The sequence below is a fragment of the Sciurus vulgaris genome (assembly GCF_902686455.1).
Source record: "Sciurus vulgaris genome assembly, chromosome: 8".
Classification (NCBI taxonomy): domain Eukaryota; kingdom Metazoa; phylum Chordata; class Mammalia; order Rodentia; family Sciuridae; genus Sciurus; species Sciurus vulgaris.
Genome location: NC_136468.1, coordinates 120,141,906 through 120,159,942, shown reverse-complemented (window position 1 = coordinate 120,159,942; position 18,037 = coordinate 120,141,906). Strand labels below are relative to the sequence as shown.

At 38.0% G+C, this 18,037-nt stretch overlaps 1 pseudogene across 1 annotated transcript; it reads left to right on the top strand.

Annotated features, from left to right (window-relative positions):
* Positions 1-1,167: 1,167 nt before the first annotated feature.
* LOC306667263 (carnosine N-methyltransferase-like) lies at positions 1,168-2,401 on the top strand (annotated as a pseudogene). Its single transcript has 2 exons — positions 1,168-1,392; positions 1,628-2,401. The product of its transcript is annotated as a carnosine N-methyltransferase-like (transcript).
* The last annotated feature ends 15,636 nt before the right edge of the window (positions 2,402-18,037 follow it).

The following is an 18,037-nucleotide window of genomic DNA, read 5'->3' as shown; positions in this document are numbered from 1 at the left end:
GAACTTGAGGGCCCCCAGAATGGCACTGATGACTTTGTAGGAAGAAGAAGTGAGACCTCTGGTAGCCTGCTTACTCTTTCTTGCCCTGTAATGATGACCTTTACCCTGTTATGATGCAGCAAGAAGGCCCTCACCAGGGACCAGGGCCATGCTCTTAGACATCCCAGCTTCCAGAACCAGGAGCCAAATAAAGGTTTTTTAATTACCTAGTCTCAGGCATATTGTTATAGAAACAGAAAGTGAACTGAGATAAATATGGCTGCAGTGTGCATGTGAATCAGAAGTCTACCACCAGATGTACACACATGAATAACTATGCCTTGCTATAATTTGCTACACGCTCTGCCATAGGCAGCTATGGTGCTCCCAGCACTCATGCACTCTCTGGTATTGGGTTACACTAGCCAAAAACAGACTAAGACAGAAACTCAAGGCAAAGAGAAAATATAGAAATTCTTACACAAAATCCAGAAGGAAAATATATGTATAGGTACTGAATTATGAACCTTTAACCTTATTCTATTATTTGTACAACCTAATACAAGTAATGAAGCAACAAATTTATAAATTACAAATAATTTTTTTAACATCCGTCTTCATATACTACAAAGATAACACTTCCTCAATGTTAGCTTGACAAATCATAAGAATTTTTTGGGTTACATTTATGTAAATTTGTTGATTATATCATGAAAATGTATATATTTAGCCACTTCATTGTTAATTGATATACTTGAAAGCAACATCAATCACTCCTTGAAGGCAATTGCAAGAATAACAAATAAGCTCTGTACTGAAGACCTATTGAAGCCCAGGGTGGATGGAGGCCTGAGGGCGGTGGGGGCGGAGCACGCAGCTAGCTGGGGGCATGACCACGACAGAAGTCATCTAGAGGAAAGCAGACTCCACCACGCTGTTGGTAGCGAACAGAAACAAGGCAGCCAGGCCTAGAACCATGGAGGCTATACAGTGACACAGTGCTCTCCAGCACCTACCTCTCAGCTGTACAAGGGCTGCGGGGGAGTTGGCGGCCGCGGTAAGAGACAGAAAGTAGAAGTGCAGTTCCCTGCCTGGCTTTTGGGCTCAGCAGCTGCGGTTTAGGTAGGGAGAGCCGAGGAGAAAAGGCTCCAGAGGGAGCACTTCTGGAAAATCATTAATGCCATCTGCTAGTGCTGCACCTGTATGCATGAGCCAGCGAACCGAACAGAAAGCCAGTTTTCATCACTTGCAGATAATCAACAGAAACTAATTCTTCATTTTCTTCTTTATTTGAACAAGATTTGGAAATGCATGGATCACAATCAAGAAATACTACTGACCATTGTGAATGGTTTCATACGTAAGTTTGAAAATAAAGAAGATGGAGATGATAGATACAGTTGTGCCACTCCAGTATGAGCCTTTCCATGCTGTCCCATCAATGACTTGGAGAGACTTTCTTCCCTCTCTTAAAAGAGAGGATGTTCAGTCTCCGTAGCAGTTCAGTTCTGGTCCTCTCCTGAGTAAAGACTGCTTAATTATATTGTGGTTTTATGATTAATGGACCTTGACCTATTGAGGGTAGAAGTCAGACCACCAAACTCTCTTTCATTTAGAATCTCAAGCTACACTTTAACCCTTTTTGAAGAATGGAAAGATTGTGCCATCATCTACATTTGACATGGATAAATTAAAATCCACATTAAAAATTTTTTGAGAGACTGGAATGAAACTGGGAAAGCAGAAAGAGATGCCTGCTATCAGCCAATAATTAAAGAAATTTTAATTTTTTTTTTCCAAAAGAGAGATGGGATCCTCCTAAAGTAAATATTCTGATTCCTGGTGCTGGACTAGGAAGACTGCACTGGGAAATAGCTACGCTAGTTTATGCTTGTCAAGGAAATGAGTAGACTTTTTTTTTAATACTCTTTTCTTCTTTGTTCTTTCAGAACAGATGTTCTGAAATTAACAAATATAAACTTTATCCCTGGATCCATCATTTTAGCAATAATAGGAGATCAGCTGACCAGATACGATCCATCTTTTCCCCTGATATTGACCCCCACAGTCTTCCTCCTGACTCTAACTTTTCTATGACATCAGGAGAGTTTCAGATTTATTCAGAGTGCAATATCTGGACCTGTACTGCCACCTGTTTCTTCATAGGCACAGCTCATAATGTGATTAATTATATTGAAACAATATGGAAAACATTCAAGCCAGGTGGAATTTAGATACATCTTGGTCCTCTGCTGTACCACTTTGAAAATTTTGCAAATGAACTTTCCAAAGAATTGAGCTATGAGGATTCCAGGTAGATGTGGAAAAAGAATCTGTATTGTCAACATGTACTGTGAATTATCTCTCTGTGATGAAATAATACTATGAATGTGTCCTATTTGTGGGTTATAAACCACAATAATGGTCTTAAGTGATATTACCCAGAAAAGTTTAATAATAATTAATACTGAGATAAACAACTCAAAATCAACTATCAGTGATGACAGGATACAATCTTGGTAGTGCCTTCTTATTCTTCACAACATTTAGAAATAGTGTCTAGTCTCTTAAAATGTCTATTTCTTTATTCAGAAATATACTATGCTATGCATATTTGTATTACACAAATAAAAATTAAGGAAATAATCTTCACATATACTTTTTCACTGAAGTCCACAATTGTCTTTCAATTAAAAAAAAAAAAACTAATCTCCTGTCTTCATGAGGCTGTCTGTCACAAGTCTGCCATACTGACTGAGAGTATTGAAGTCCATAATAATCTCCTGTTTATTGTTTTATGTGCATTGCATATGTTATTTTTAGAAGTCTAAGTATCATGTTACAGTCAACATCTGGAATTAGAATTTTGTTTGCTTTCTTCCTGAGCAAATGTTATTCTTTATCTTCCAAATTTAGTTGACTTTATTTTTTCTGGTTCAGTCAAATTAAGAGAAGCAACAGACATTTCATTTTATGAAATACTAAATGTAATCGCTAATTAATTCACTAATCAGTAAAATATAATTGAAAAATTAAGTCTTTCATCCACATTAAATGGAACACTTTGTGAAAGAATACTCATCATGGATCACTTTGAAATGTATGTGGTCTCAACATTCTAAGTAAGGCACAAAAGTCTTTTTTAAAGTAATGCTACAAGAGTGGAAAATAAAAATTTGTCCATTTGAAATGTATGATTTCAAACTAGAAATGCAATATGTATAATCAGAAAAATGAGAGATTACACTCTATGTATGATCTATCAAATGTATAAATGCATTCTACTGTCATGTATAACTAATTAGAACAAATAAAATTTTAAAAATTTTAAAAAGAAACGAATAGTTTGTCAGTGTGATGTTTACAATTATGTCTTTTTTGGATTATCAGGATTATGAAAGGAAGTACTGTTTTAGTTAATCATACACTAGTAAAAACCATCATAATGGTATTAATGTAGAAAATCTTGACTGTGATTTCAGTGATATATTTCACCCATGGTCTGTCTTTAAGCAGCAGGCATTCATGTAACTTCATATTACCACCAATTTTTTTCCCTGATAGATGGAGCTTAAACATTATATATGCTGCTGTAAATTACTACCTCTATCAGAGCTTTATTGGAGGGAGTTTTTCTTTCTCTCTTTCTTCCTTCCCTTCTTCTTTTTTTTCTTTTAGTATTTGTTATTCTGTTTCCAATAGCTTGGAAAGAAAATATGAATAATGGTTTAAACTTTTCTTGGAGAAAAGAAAATACTTTTATTGAATATTTTCACAGATGATTATGATGATTTAAGTTATCTCTGGCAATTTTGATTAGAGAAACATAATGTGCTGGTAGCATAAATGTCATGGTTTTGGTAAACTTAATTGTAAGTCTTTAGACTTATGTTGTCCCATCGGTTGTGGGAATCTTTCTGGTTGAGGGCGGGTTCTGCATACAGTGAGGGAGCATTTTTATCTTTATGCCCATTATGCAGGATAGAGTTCCATGGAACTAATCTGACTTGTCATGTTAGGAAAATCTGAAACCTGAGGTCTTCAAAAACAACATAAAACTATGATATTTTTGTGTCCCTCAATACTTTGCAGGTATATATTTGGTAGGAATTCTCATTACCTATATGAACGAACTCGAAATTAAAGGGGAAAAAACCCAAAATTATTTTCTAAGACAGATAATCTGGTGAATTGCTTAAGGTCAATCCTTGGAGATGCTGTGCTATAGATAAGGAACCAAGGTAGACCTGCTCTATGCTTAAAACAGCAAAATCCACTTGCACAGAGCTACGGGTCAAAGTGGACATGACCCAGCACATGCAAGTCTGGAAATCTAAAGGATTCAAAATAAATTGTAGCCTCACATAACTAAAAAATACATCCCCACAGCTAAAACAGATCTCTCTGAGAATAGACATCTAGAAAAAGAAATTTTTTATCCTTAAAAGTAAATGACTTGATCTCTGCTTCCTAATTGTCATATCCTCAGCTACTTTCCCCCTCCACCCCCTTCCCACATGATGTTCTGCCTCATCTTAGGGATTTAATTTAGGTAAAGAACAATGGAAGAATCTAAGTTGCTCAGGATGGTCTCAAATTTGCCATCTTCCTGCCTCAGCATCCTGGGTGGGTGGGAATACAGGCATTTAACACAAGGTTCAGCAAGAGAAGAGTTTTCAAATATTCTCACCACAAAGAAATGATAAATATTTCAGGAAGTAAACATGCTAATCAATCCAATTTGATCATTCCATGATGTATACATGTGGCAGATGCATTTCTACCATTACATATCACAATCTCTTATTATAGATTAATGTATATTTGGGGGGTTATTGACTGAGATATATACTATGTGTGTGTGTGTGTATATATATAAAAAATACATATATATGAAATATGTATATATCTCCTTTATAATTGTCCTAATGGAACAAATTGAAGCCTGACTCACATCTAACCCATTTCTCAATCACCTCAGCAGCCTTAAACTTGATCACATAACACTCTTAAGAGGGTGGGGAGGTTGAGCCAATATGGTCCACCCTCTCTTTTGTCTACTTCCCCTGAACTTTGTAAGAATGGTTTGCTCATTTTCACATGAATGACAAAAATCAAAAGTATACTTTGTACGTAACAAATACTACACAAAATTCAAATTTAGATGTTCCTAAATAAAATTTTATTGGAACACAGGAAAATAAGTCAAATGACTCACAGGTAAATAACAAAGAAAGAACTTCTGTGACTGAAAGTCAATAATTTTTAAGAGTGAAATACTGAACAATGAAGAGAAGGAAAAGAACAAAATTGGAAAAGAAATCATTGTTTAGATATGTAATGATCAATAACTAAATTATCTAAAAGATTTTGAAAATGAACTCCTAAAGAGAATGATTACAGATTTTGATAATGTGGTATCAGTTTTCTCCTAAGAACAGCCATACAAGGAGGAACAATAATCAGGAGAATGTTCACAAGCAGGAAAACTAGGAATGAGGAGGTGATGAGAGAAAAGATTGATTAAAGAATGGGGGAAGTCCTGAGTTAGCAAATGTAGGCCACAGGTGGAAAATTCATGAGCATTGCACAGAAATTTCAGAGAGAAGCTTTCTGTTAAGTCGGAAGATATTTGATGAATCCTTATGCCCATAAAAATGTACAAAACTAATTTCATGTCAAAATGAGCCATAGAAAATGTTAATTCCAGTTCCCTAAAAATGTACCACACAGAAAGAAAAACGCAAGACCTAAGTAATGCTACTACAAAACACAGAAGTTCTCAGTCTTAGTGGAACTGATTTACTGGCTTAGTGAACTGATTTATGTTTCCAAAAGTGAGGGAAAAGATATTAAGAAAGAAGAGGAAAACTATGAAGGGGATTAATGATCAGAATGCAAGACCCTCTGAAGTGGATGAATAGAAGTCAGGAGAGAATCAGCAGACATTGGTAACTCACTCCAGCAATGAGATGTAAAGTGGAAGAAACACAATGAAGGGTTGTGCCTGACAAGAAACAGAAGGTGAAAGAGAAGGAAATATTTCAAAGTAAAAAGCAAGAGATGGTAAGAGATCTGAGAGAAGTGCCAAAAGGCAAAGATAACCACAGGAGATCTGACAGGTGCCAGGAAGAGAAAAACCTAAGCAAAGATACAAAGATAATACTAAAAACTGTAACTCAAATTATTTTTTCCAGAAAGAAAACAATGCTTTGGAGTTGCTTTTTCAAGAGATTTCTGAGCACTGACTTGGAAGGATGAACACCAAGTGAAATCCTGGACTTTAAAGAACAAAAATCCTTTGTTGAATCTAGATTAAAGGAGCAAAAGATGAATGGATAAATGTAAAGAGGAACCTTCTCACCCTCTTAGAGAGAAACGCTCTTTACCTGAAGGAAATAGACCAACATATTGAACGGTCTCAGAAAAAGCTGAGGGAGATCCAAGATGGCAGACTAGAGGGAGGCTGCATTCCTTGTCACTCCATGACTCAGGATTCAAGGAGAGAAAATATTGTTTCCCTGTGAGGCAGCTGTTGCTGCCCACTGTTTGCCTGCTGTTTGCCCACAGATTGCTACTGATCGTCACTGATTGCTCACCTTTCACCTGCCCATTGCCTTGCCTGCCTTTGCCTGCCCATCACCCACTGCCAACCATTTGCCCACTATTTGCCTGAAAACTGCCCGCCATTTGCCCATGGATCACCCTTTGTCAGCTGCCCACTGATGCCTTGAGGTCCATTGTCAGGGTACCCACAGTTTTGGTTACACCCTGTTGCCACCATCTCAGGACATCCGCCAGGGCCTGGAAGACCAGGACCAAAGGGCCTACAGGTTTGCTGCTGTCACTCCTGCCTTCTCAGGGTGCAGTCATCTCAGTCTGGGAACAATGACCAGAGCCTGGATATCTATTGTTGGAGTACCAGCAGGTCTGGTTGCTCCTGAGATCTTCCTGCTGCGTGTGTTAGTGGTCACCATCTTGTTTCCTTTTTGCAGGGTCACTCCTTTGTGTGAGAGCATACCTGGTGGTCTCTCTGCAATTAGAACAGCATTGAGATCTTCCAACCAGCTGGTCCAGCACCCACTGGGCTGGAGCTACCATTAAACTTCAGACAAGGAAGATTTCTCCATTAGTGAAACAGGTGTAATAAAATCACCCAACATTATTGTGCTGTGGTGTATTTGAGTCTTGAAATTAAGAAGAGTTTGTTTGATGTATGTAGATTCTCCATTGTTTGGGGCATAAATATTTAAAATGGTTATGTTTTTATTGATGTACAATACCCTTAAAAAGTATGAAATGTCCTTCTTTGTCCCTTCTGATTAACTTTAGCTTGAAGTTCACTTTATCTGATATGAGGATTGGAACTCCTGCTTGTTTATGAGATCCAAATGCAGGATGTGTTTTTTCCCATCCTTTCACCTTCAATCTGTGGATGTCTTTCTCTCTGAGGTGAGTCTTCTGGAGATAGCATATTGTTGGGTCATGTTTTTAAATCCAATCTGCTAGTCTATGTCTTTTGATTGATGAGTTTAGACTTTTAAGTATATTATTGAGATATGATTTCTATTGCTGATCATTTTGGTCTATTTTGGTTTTTAACTTGACTTAGTTTCTCCTTTGATTGACTATTCCTTTAGTGTACTTCCTCTCTTTGCTGTTTTTCACTTTTTTTCCCACTTCATCCTCATATACTATTTTGTTGAGAATGTTCCATAGTGAAGGCTTTCTAGTTGTAAATTCTTTTGATTTTTGTTTATCATGGAAGGTTTTTATTCATCTTCAAATATGAAACTTAATTTTACTGGATATAAAATTCTTGGTTGGCAGCATTCTTTTTCTTTCAGAGCTTAAAATACATTATTCCAGGACCTCCTAGCTCTGAGGGTATGGATTGAAAAATCAGTTGGGATCCCAATTGGTTTCCCTCTATATGTAATTTGATTCTTTTCTGTCACAGGGTTTAAGATTTTGTTCTTCTCAGCCACACATGAATCCTTCTCTAAGATAGATCATATCTTATGCCTCAAAACAACTCTTAGTAAATATTTTAAAAAATGGCGATAATAACCTGCTTTCTATCAGATCATAAAGGAATGAAATTAGAAATCGACTATAAAATTAAAATAATAGAAGCTACTGTCACCTGGATACTAATTAATACACTAATGAATGATGAATGGATAGCATAAGAAATCAAGGATGAATTTTAAAAAATACTTAGAGGTAAACAAGAATACGGATAAAACATATCAAAATGTTTGGGATGATATAAAGGCAATACTAAGAGAAAAGTTCATTGCACTGAGTTTATTCATTAAAATAAAAAAAAATCAATAAATAAATGGCCTAATATTATAGCTCAAACCCTACCAAAAGAAGAAAAAATCAACAACAAAAACAGAAGACAGGTAATAATTAAAATCAGAACTGAAATTAATGAAATTGAAACAAAAAAAATTTGAAAATTGACAAAACAAAAAGTTGGTTCTTTGAAACAATAAATAAAATTGATAAACCTCTAATCACAATAATGTAGAGAAAAAACTGAAATGACTAAAATAGGTAATAAAAAATGAAATATCACAATGGACATGACAGAAATACAGAAAGTAATTAGAAACTATTTTGAAAACTTATATTCCAATAAAATAGAAAATTTTGAAGACATCAACAAATTTCTGGAGACACATGACCTACCCAAAATGAATCAGGAGGTCCTACACAATTTAAACAGATCAATTACAAGTAATAAAATAGAAGATGCCTTCAAAAGTCTACCAATCAAGAAAAGTTCAGAATCAGATGAATTCTCAGACAAGTTCTACAAGACCCTCAAAAAAGAATTAACACCAATACTCCTCAAATTTTTCCATGAAATAGAAAAGGAGGGAACACTTCCAAACTCATTCTATGAGGCTAATGTCACCCTGATAAGAAAATCAGACAAAAATACATCAAAGAAACAGAACTTCAGACTAATATTCCTTATGAACATAGATGCAAAAATTCTCAATAAAATTCTGGCAAATTGCATACAAAAACATATTAAAATATAGCACACCATGATCAAAGAGGGTTCATCCCAGGGATGCAGGGTTGGTTCAACATATGGAAATCAATAAACATAATTCATCACAACTATAGACTTAAAACACAAATCGTATGCTCATCTCAATAGATGCAGAAAAGGCATTTGAAAAAATTCTGCACCCCTTCATGTTTAAAACACTAGAAAAATTAGTGATAGTAGGAACATACCTTGATATTGTAAAAGCTATATATGCTAAACCCAAGGCCAACATGATTCTAAATGGAGAAAAATTGAAAGCTTTCCCTCTAAAAACTGGAACAAGACAAAGGATGCCCTCTTTTGATCAGTTTTATTCAACATCATCCTTGGTTCAGCACAGTTACCCATACATGTATTATACAGGTTTTATCATCAAAAGGTTATTTGTGGAAAAGTTTCTACAAAGTAGGCAGGCTTGAAGGTCACAGCACTGATAGGACATTATGGTTATCTTGCTATGCTCAGAATTCTCTATTCCTGGGGGCCAGAGTCTGAGTTTCAGAATCCTCTGACCCTGGGAGCCAGAGTCTGAGTTTCAAGGTAAAAAACTGATAACTGTGAGCTTCTGTACAAAGTGACCACAGGCTGGCATCACCATAGCAACTGGGCAATGTTAACCCATATTTTTGTACAGGAGAATCCCAGTGCAAGTGCACCATAACCATGAGACAATCAGTCACCTTGATTCACATTATGGCTCCCCACAGAACATTTTCTATATATTTGTTGGTCACTTGTATTTCTTCTTTTGAGAAGTGTCTGTTTAGTTACTTGCCTAATTTTGAATAGATTATTTGCTCTTGGACTAAGTTTTTGAGTTCTTTTTATATTCTGTGATTCAATGCCAGTTGGCAAGTTCTGAAGATGGCAGAGTTTTGGGTCTGAGCTTGTGCACATAATCCTGCACATGTTATTATAATGAAGAACTGCAATTCTCTCATTTTATTCATTCCGCCAGTGAGTAAAAGAAAGAACAAAAAGGACAAGAATACAGAGAAATTTAATCATCCAAGTATTTTGTTCCACTTGGCAATTCCCACATTGCAACCCACTGCACAACCTTAGTGAAAAACATCCCACAATGTAGCCATGGCTCCAGTACAAATAAATAGATCCATAAGTGCCAATCACAACCACATGACCAAAAAAGTGATAAGTTATTTTAAGTGACCGTGGAGTCTCAAAGCAAAAGGAGGAATGGTTATGTTTAAATGAAATGACTTAGCCACCCTCATCATCCTTGATAGTGGGATGGACAATAATAATCACCTGCTCTGGAGATTAATTGAAAATATATATATATATATATATATATATATATATATATATATATATATGCCTATTGGTATCAGCAGAACCCAGACTAGACCTTTCTGCTGGTCATGAATGAGGATAGCAAGCAACCCTCAGGAATCCTGGAGAAATTCTGTTGCTCCAGCTCAGCGACCACTGCCACCCTGATTATCTGCTACCTGATGATCTGCAGATCTCAGGTAGATGACAAGTTTCAAAATTGCTGTGGATAATGGGACAGTGATGGTACTCTTTGCACAGTGTCATGCAGATGGAGAAGTGAGACCCAACTACTCTATCTTCAGTGCACTCTTTCCCCAGCCCTAGGAGGACTCAAGACAAAGATCAGGCATGCCCAGCCCACCAAGGTCTGAGGACTCCAGGTTGCCCTTTCTTTCTAGCTGTCTGGGTGGACTGCAGAATAGGTATCAGGTATTGATTTAGGGGTAGCAGAACCACTTCATCCTGGTATTTTCTAGGCTGGGACATAGGAAAGTAAGAAGATGTGAGGGAAAGGACAGTCAGGGACAGACATCATGTTCCCTGATTTCTGTAGGTCATGATTCTCCATCTCTTGGCCCAAATGAATAGGTGAGAGGACATAACTTACTTAGGCTGTGCTTATCATGTTTATACATACTGTATAGGTAAGTTTCTCCTCCCAGAATCAGGGTGTCACAAAAAGCATCAAGTCTAGTGAAACAAGTAGAAAAGATATCACACTCATCACAGTCAGTGGACAAGACAAAGAAGTTGGTTGTAGTTCTGCTTGTACACTTCCAGGCAAGTCTCTGAGAACCAGGACCAGGTCACTGCAACATATAACCATCTAATCAGAACATAGGGACCCTCCTCCAACCTATACACATAAGAAAGCCATCACTGCACTTGTGTGCATCTGAGTGTGTGCATGTATTACTATGTTTGCATATTTCTAACATATGTGCAGAGATGATCATGTCTATTTGAACTCATAAAAATATGTCACAGGATGTTTTGCCAAAATAAAATGGCCCCAACCCCAGAGTTTTCTATGCTTCTTTAACTTTCCCTTTCATGTATCTCCTGTGCCTTTGCTCTACAGTAATAATATGAAATAAGTATGAGAATGATAAGTAGAAGAAGATCCATCCAGCATTTCCCATGCTCTAAAACATTTAATCACAACTGCATTCTGATACAAACATTATCACTATCAGACTATATTTTTAAGAAACATAAAAGGTATATGATGTATCATTAAAATGTTTGCTTGCACCATAAAATGACTAAAAATTGACTTTTTTATACAGAAAAACGATTTTAGATTTAGACATAAAAACTATATTATCAAACTATATTTATGTAAGATAAACAAGTAGTTTTAAAACTAATGTTCTTTTCCTCCAAAGTCAAATCAATTCTAGATTATGTGAACAAGAATTGCTAAAATGGTTGCAAACATGAGATGAATGATATTTTCAGAAACAATTCAGTGACTGGAAATTATTAAGTCACCTTGGGACAAGTTGGACATGCAATTCTACTGAAACAACTTCTAAATTAAATGAAACAATACAGAACAAATATTTCCCTGAAAACTTTATTGTCCAAACTGAAATACTATATAAATTTATAATACATTTTATATTTTAAAGATATAATATGAAAAATTGTAAAATATCATAAACATGTTTTCACAAATTGTGTGGCAATGATACTATTTTTCATATGTTATAATATGCAGCATACATGAAATAAAAAGTTTATTTTTATCTCATAGAAATTAATGTGGCTACTAGACATTAGAATGCATGTGAGGCTGTCATTTCACTGCTATGCGGACAGTGCTGGACTGTGATAGGGACTTTATAGTAACCTGGCATTTTAAAGCAATCCGGTACAGGAAGCCCCATCAGAACCTACACACAAGTGTGAACTCAGACAGCGGTGCTGATGTGGGCTAGAGATGTAGGATATGGACCACCTGACCAGTAGATTACTGAGCCTCAGCCCTGCTCTTGCCCCATCTTAGACACAAAACATTTACTTCCTGATGATCACAGCTGGGCCTATTCGACCTTATGGTTGTTGAATATTTCTGTTCTAAATGTATGCTCTCTTGATATTCCATGGTGTCCGGTATCTCTAAGGAACTGGGAGGAATCAGGAGCTGATTTTCAGAAGGTGTGTAATTCTTACTACACATCTAAGATAAGTCCACAATCACTTGGTCTGTACTGGACTCCTCCCAGAGAGGTTTGACCTGAATGCAAGTCTTTTGCTCTCATCACCAATGTCCTTATTATTGCAGTTCCCTGGATATGATTGTCCACACAGGGAAGCCACTGGTGCCACTGTGGAGCATGCCACAGAATCTCCTTTCCCCCGAATCTACACACATTTCTCAACTTTCACTACTCTTCATCTATAAATTAGAGCACCATCCCCAATATTGAAATATACTATGTCCTGAAATCAGAATGGCTCTGTAAACTTTGTGCTTGTTTTTTGAGGGTAGACTAGCATGAGATGAAAAAACTAGATCATAATTTTGTGGGAGGTGAATCAATATTCTCCAAGCAAATAAACCTGAAATATTTAGGCAATGTGGTAGGAAAACAAACGAACAAAAAAGAAACTTCTCATATTTTTGTTTGTTTGTTTTCATACTCACTGAAATGAACATGGCTTTCCAAACCTTTCATTATACTTGCTACTTTATTATGCTTGCACTCTCATCCAATTGCCATGACAATAGAGAGATTTTGAAAACTCTCTTGGATTTCCAGATGGTCCATTGGACTGTTTTGATAGGAAAGGGGGAGTCATGCACCTGAAGGAATAAAATGTGCTTGTGTACTGTTGTCCATTTCACAGGAATGCAACAGAGTTACCAACCCAGTCTAGTGCTCTGGGGCCAGCCTGTTCCTGAATCTCTGACAAACAGGTCTTTCAGGAAATTGCTACAGCATAAGAGTGTTTGGGATAGAAATCCTCATGTATTCTATACTGGTTTGTGAGTTTGAGAGATTGTACCTTCCAGGAAAGAGGGGTGGTTTGTTCTCATATGCAAAGATTCCATCCTCCAGTCAGACTCATGGGACACTGGATTGACATTAATGGGAAGGGGTTCCCTCAAAGACAAAGAGTCCCTGGAGTGAGTTCAGATTAGGTAGGGAACAGATGTCTTAAAAGACTTCATTATCCATAACATCTCTTCTTTTCTCTTCTTGCAGGCCCTTTGGCCTCCTATACTGACTCACCCATTCTCAGTGTTGAACTATTGCCACATCTATTTCCTGCCACTCCAACATTTGACACGGCTCTGTTGGAGTAGAGGATTCAACACATGACACAGTCTGTTGGAATAGAGGATTCAATACTTGACATGGTTCTGTTGATGGTCTCCCCTCTTCGGGGCCATAGACGTGCCATGTCTCCATGTGTAGTTGCTTTTTAATATTAATAATCAATATATCATTAGAAACTTATTGGAAAAACATTGGGAAGATTTTACTGTATTGGGACACAAAATAGTGCACAATAAAAATTTAGCAGTAATATATAGATAAAATATATGAAAATGAACAATTGTGGCTGTGCTTGAGTTTAAAGGAGACTGTGATTACTTTAGTATAATAATAGATGGATATATTATCAGATGGATTCCTCTGAGCTTGGATGCAGTGTTTAGCCTTTGTTGCTTTCTTAGTTTTAATAGTTGATTCTAGAGATACTTTAAATAATAAAAACATTTAGGTTAGTCATAAATATAATTTGTGCTTTTCCTATGTTTAGTCTAATTCTTTCAGAATCAGAATAAGATTGTAGTCTGCTATTATATGAAATTAGAGTAGACTAAATATTAATTATAAGTTGGTTTCTTTGCCCTTTAATAATAGTGAAAGCTTTCCACTGTTAAACACTGGAGTTCATGGTGGGGGTGGTTTCTCAGAAAATCTAGTGATGTGTTTGTTCTGAAGGTTAAAGGCTGGCAGATCATGGTGCCCTCAGTTTAGCTGGGAGACAAGTTTGTTTCAGTTTAGCTGGGAGACAAGGTTGTTTTAATCTAGCTGGGAAATAAGGTTATTTCGATCTGGACTGTCATGCAGAGAGAATGTGTACTTTGAGAAGAGGCATAGATTGTACTTTTGAAGGTTTTTCTTATTTTAAACTAACCATAAGATGATATAATCATTACTAAAGAAAAATATCTATAAAAAGGCTGGCAGAAAAAATAAAGTCAGATTCAGCCTCAGAACTCTTGGTGTCTGTGTGTGCTGTTTCTCCCATCCACCTCGGACCCCTTACCCCTGCTGGGGCTGGACCCTGGCAAACTATCAGTCAAACAGCTAGGATCACATGTCAGAAGATAAACTGGAGAACAAATATGTATGTCGATACCAGCAGAAGTCAAGTCAGGCCTCTGTGCTGGTCATTTATGATGATAGCAAACAAACTAGTCTCACCTTGGACTAATTTTCTGGTTCCTTCTTAGGGAACATGGTCAAACTGACCATCAGAAGAGCACAGGCCAGGCACAAGTCTAATTCTCTGCCACAACACATAGTAGTAGGAGCAGCTGTCAGTCACTCTCAGTGACACAAATGGGCACAAGGGACAGGAAACTCCCTACACAGGTGTGACTAACTTTCACTCATTTTGTGAGCAATGACCAGACAGTGATCTCCATTCACTGAACTGGTTTTTCACCATGTATTTTTTTTTTCAAATAATTGTTTTGGATTTCAAAGTCAAAGTCTTGTTATTTACTTCCTGAACCCTGCAGTCACTAGTTTAAAGTTTTCAGTTTTCGGCATGGAGACTATTTCCAGTGAGCCTGGTTCCTGCATTAGACACTCATACTCCCTCCCCTCCCTTAACACAGTGTGTCAGAAGAAGGGCCTATTTGCTGACCTTCCCCTGACAGTTTGGCCTTGAAAAAAGATGTAAGATCATGAGCCCAGAAGGATGGTGTCCCCAGGGTGGGATGTGCTGATCTGCCCAGACCAGCTCTGGCTGTCTGAGAACAAGATCTACCAACAGCCCACATGATTAACAAGTGCCCACATAGCTCTCAGATGTGAGTAACTTCATTCCCACACCCAAGAAAAGATTCTAGAGGCAGGGGTCAAACAGAGAAGAGGAATTCCTCGCCTGGGGACAGCAAGTCAAGGATTAAGTATTCTGTGTTCTGAGTGGCCAAGCCAGCCCAGCAGTAAAGCCACGGCACAGACTGAGATAGCTGATTCTGCAAAACCTTTGGAACCAATAAGGAAAGGAGTTGCTGTGGATGGAATGTAGGTCTGAAGGGCTGACACTCTGCTTTCAAGGTCCCAGCAGCTGGACCCTGCTTTGGACAAAATAAACATTCTCAATCATCAACCCTGAGCATGGTCTGGTTTGCATGAAAACATCTCTCCCCAGAAAGGGGATAAGAAAGACCTGGGGAGAAGCCTGCCCATCTGGTCCAAGAGAGTAACCTCAGGACACCACCATCATGGCCTGAACCTCCTTCCTCCTTGGCCTCCTGGCCCTCTGCACAGATGCTAACCCAGACCCAAAACCCACCTATCCCAGAAATATGGGAGTCAGCTCAGCAGGGTTGTGCCTGTAAAAGTTCTCAGAACTTACTGCAGGATGTGGGACTGGAATAAAATCTACACAGTGTGCTCATGGGCTTTGTGAGCCTCAGATTATCCACCTGCCAGATCACATTGGGTGTTCTGCTCAAGTGTTCAGGAGGGTCCATCCTCCAGCCAGCTCATGGGATATAGGGGTTGATGCAGAAACCAAGGTACCCGCTGTGGACATACAGAATCTCTGAGTTCTTCCAGGGAAGGGGAAGGTAAGGTTAGAATGGGAATTTTTCTTTATCTTCAGAGCCAACTTTCCTTCTTTCTCTTTATAGGCTCTGCAGCCTCTATGTGCTGACTCAGCTATCCTCAGTATCACTGACCGCAGGACACATAGCCAGAATCACCAGTGGAGGCAATGACATTGGAAATAAATATGTGCACTGGTACCAACAGAAGTCATAACAGGCCCCTGCACTGGTCATCTACAGAGCTAGCAAATAGCCCTCAGGGATCCCTGACTGATTTTCTGGTTCCAATCTGGAAACACAGTCACAGTGCCCATCAGTGGGGTACAGGATATGGATGAAGCTGATTATTATTGTGCCACCACTGATGGCATTGGAAGCAGCTGGCATTGACTCCAAGTAACACAGATGGGGACAGTGGAAAAGAACCTTTGCAACCAGGCCTGACTTTCAGTCTCAAGCAATCTTTAAGTGAATTTGTTCTCAACATACTCATTTACTATTTCACTGAAACCCAAACTACTGGAAAAAGGAATAGGTGGTTCTTTCACAGAATTAGTTGCATTTTAAATCTGAAATACCTTCACTTTATTTCAGGTCCATGAGAGACTAGTTTGCAGGTTCCAGGGATTGTAAACAGAGCCAGTTCCATGCATGAGACATTGCTAGTCTCTTTCCTCCCTTTCAATAGAGTGTAGTAGAAGCAGCCATCCTCAGACTTTCTGACCTGGGAATTTGCCCTGGAGAAAACACAAAGTATTGTGATCCAAGAGGGATCGTGCATGCAGAAAGAAATTTCATGACCAGCTCTGGGTGTCTAAGAACAACATAGTCCCACTGCAGTGAGTAGAGCATACATGGCTCTTTTAAAATGCTTAATTTATCTGGGTACTGTGATGTACACCTGTAAGCCCAGTGACTTGTAAGGCTCAGGCAGAAGGATCACAAGTTCAAAGTCAGTCTCAGAAAGTTAGAGAAACCCTAAAAACTTAGCAAAACAGTGTTTCAGACTGATCTTTTTAAAAGTGCTAAGGCTGCAGCTCAGTGGTGAAGTGCCCCTGGATTAAATCCCCCAGTACCCACTCCCTCACACAAAAAAAGTTTCATTTCATTAAAAATGTCATGACCTCATGATGAAATTCTACACCTTGGGATTCTCAAATGATGGTTTGAAAAGAACACAGGGTTCCTGCTCCCATCTTACTTCTCTGTTCTATAGCAGAGACTTCTGGATCCCAGAGCAAACACTGCTGCCTGCACCTGTACCAAAGTCACTTATGACTGAACAACTTTCCTTGCTCCTGATACTTGGATTATGCAACTTATCCAGGGTAAATGTGTTTTTTCCAGAATCTGCTTGACCATGAATTCTTCCTTCTATTTCTCTGTGGGAGTATAGGTTATAATAGTATTGGTGCATATGGGTCAGAATGCTAAAAACAATGATACCCTAATCATATCTGTTAAAATGGAGCAGGAATCTTATGACTTATTTGCCATTGTATGAGTGCATGTGTCTCATCAAATCTACCTGCATATTTCCCACTTCATGTAAATCAAAATTGCATGATCCAATTATCATGACATGGTAGGTGCCTGGGATATTTTCTTGGGTATCTTGATGTTCCAAGCCCACATAGACCTTGTGATGACAGGGAAGGGAGATGAAGCTGAAGGGGTATATTATGGGTGAATGCTGTTGTGCACTGCACGTTGAATGCACTTTCTGATTCTGCTCCCTGAGAACAATAGAGAAGAATTTTTCTACATCAGCGGTGCTTAACATGCACCTGCACATGTTATTCAGCCTGAAAGATTCCATATCTGGTGAAGACAATGAAAATGAGACATCAACCTGATGGGATCTGTTGAAGTCTACTTCTACT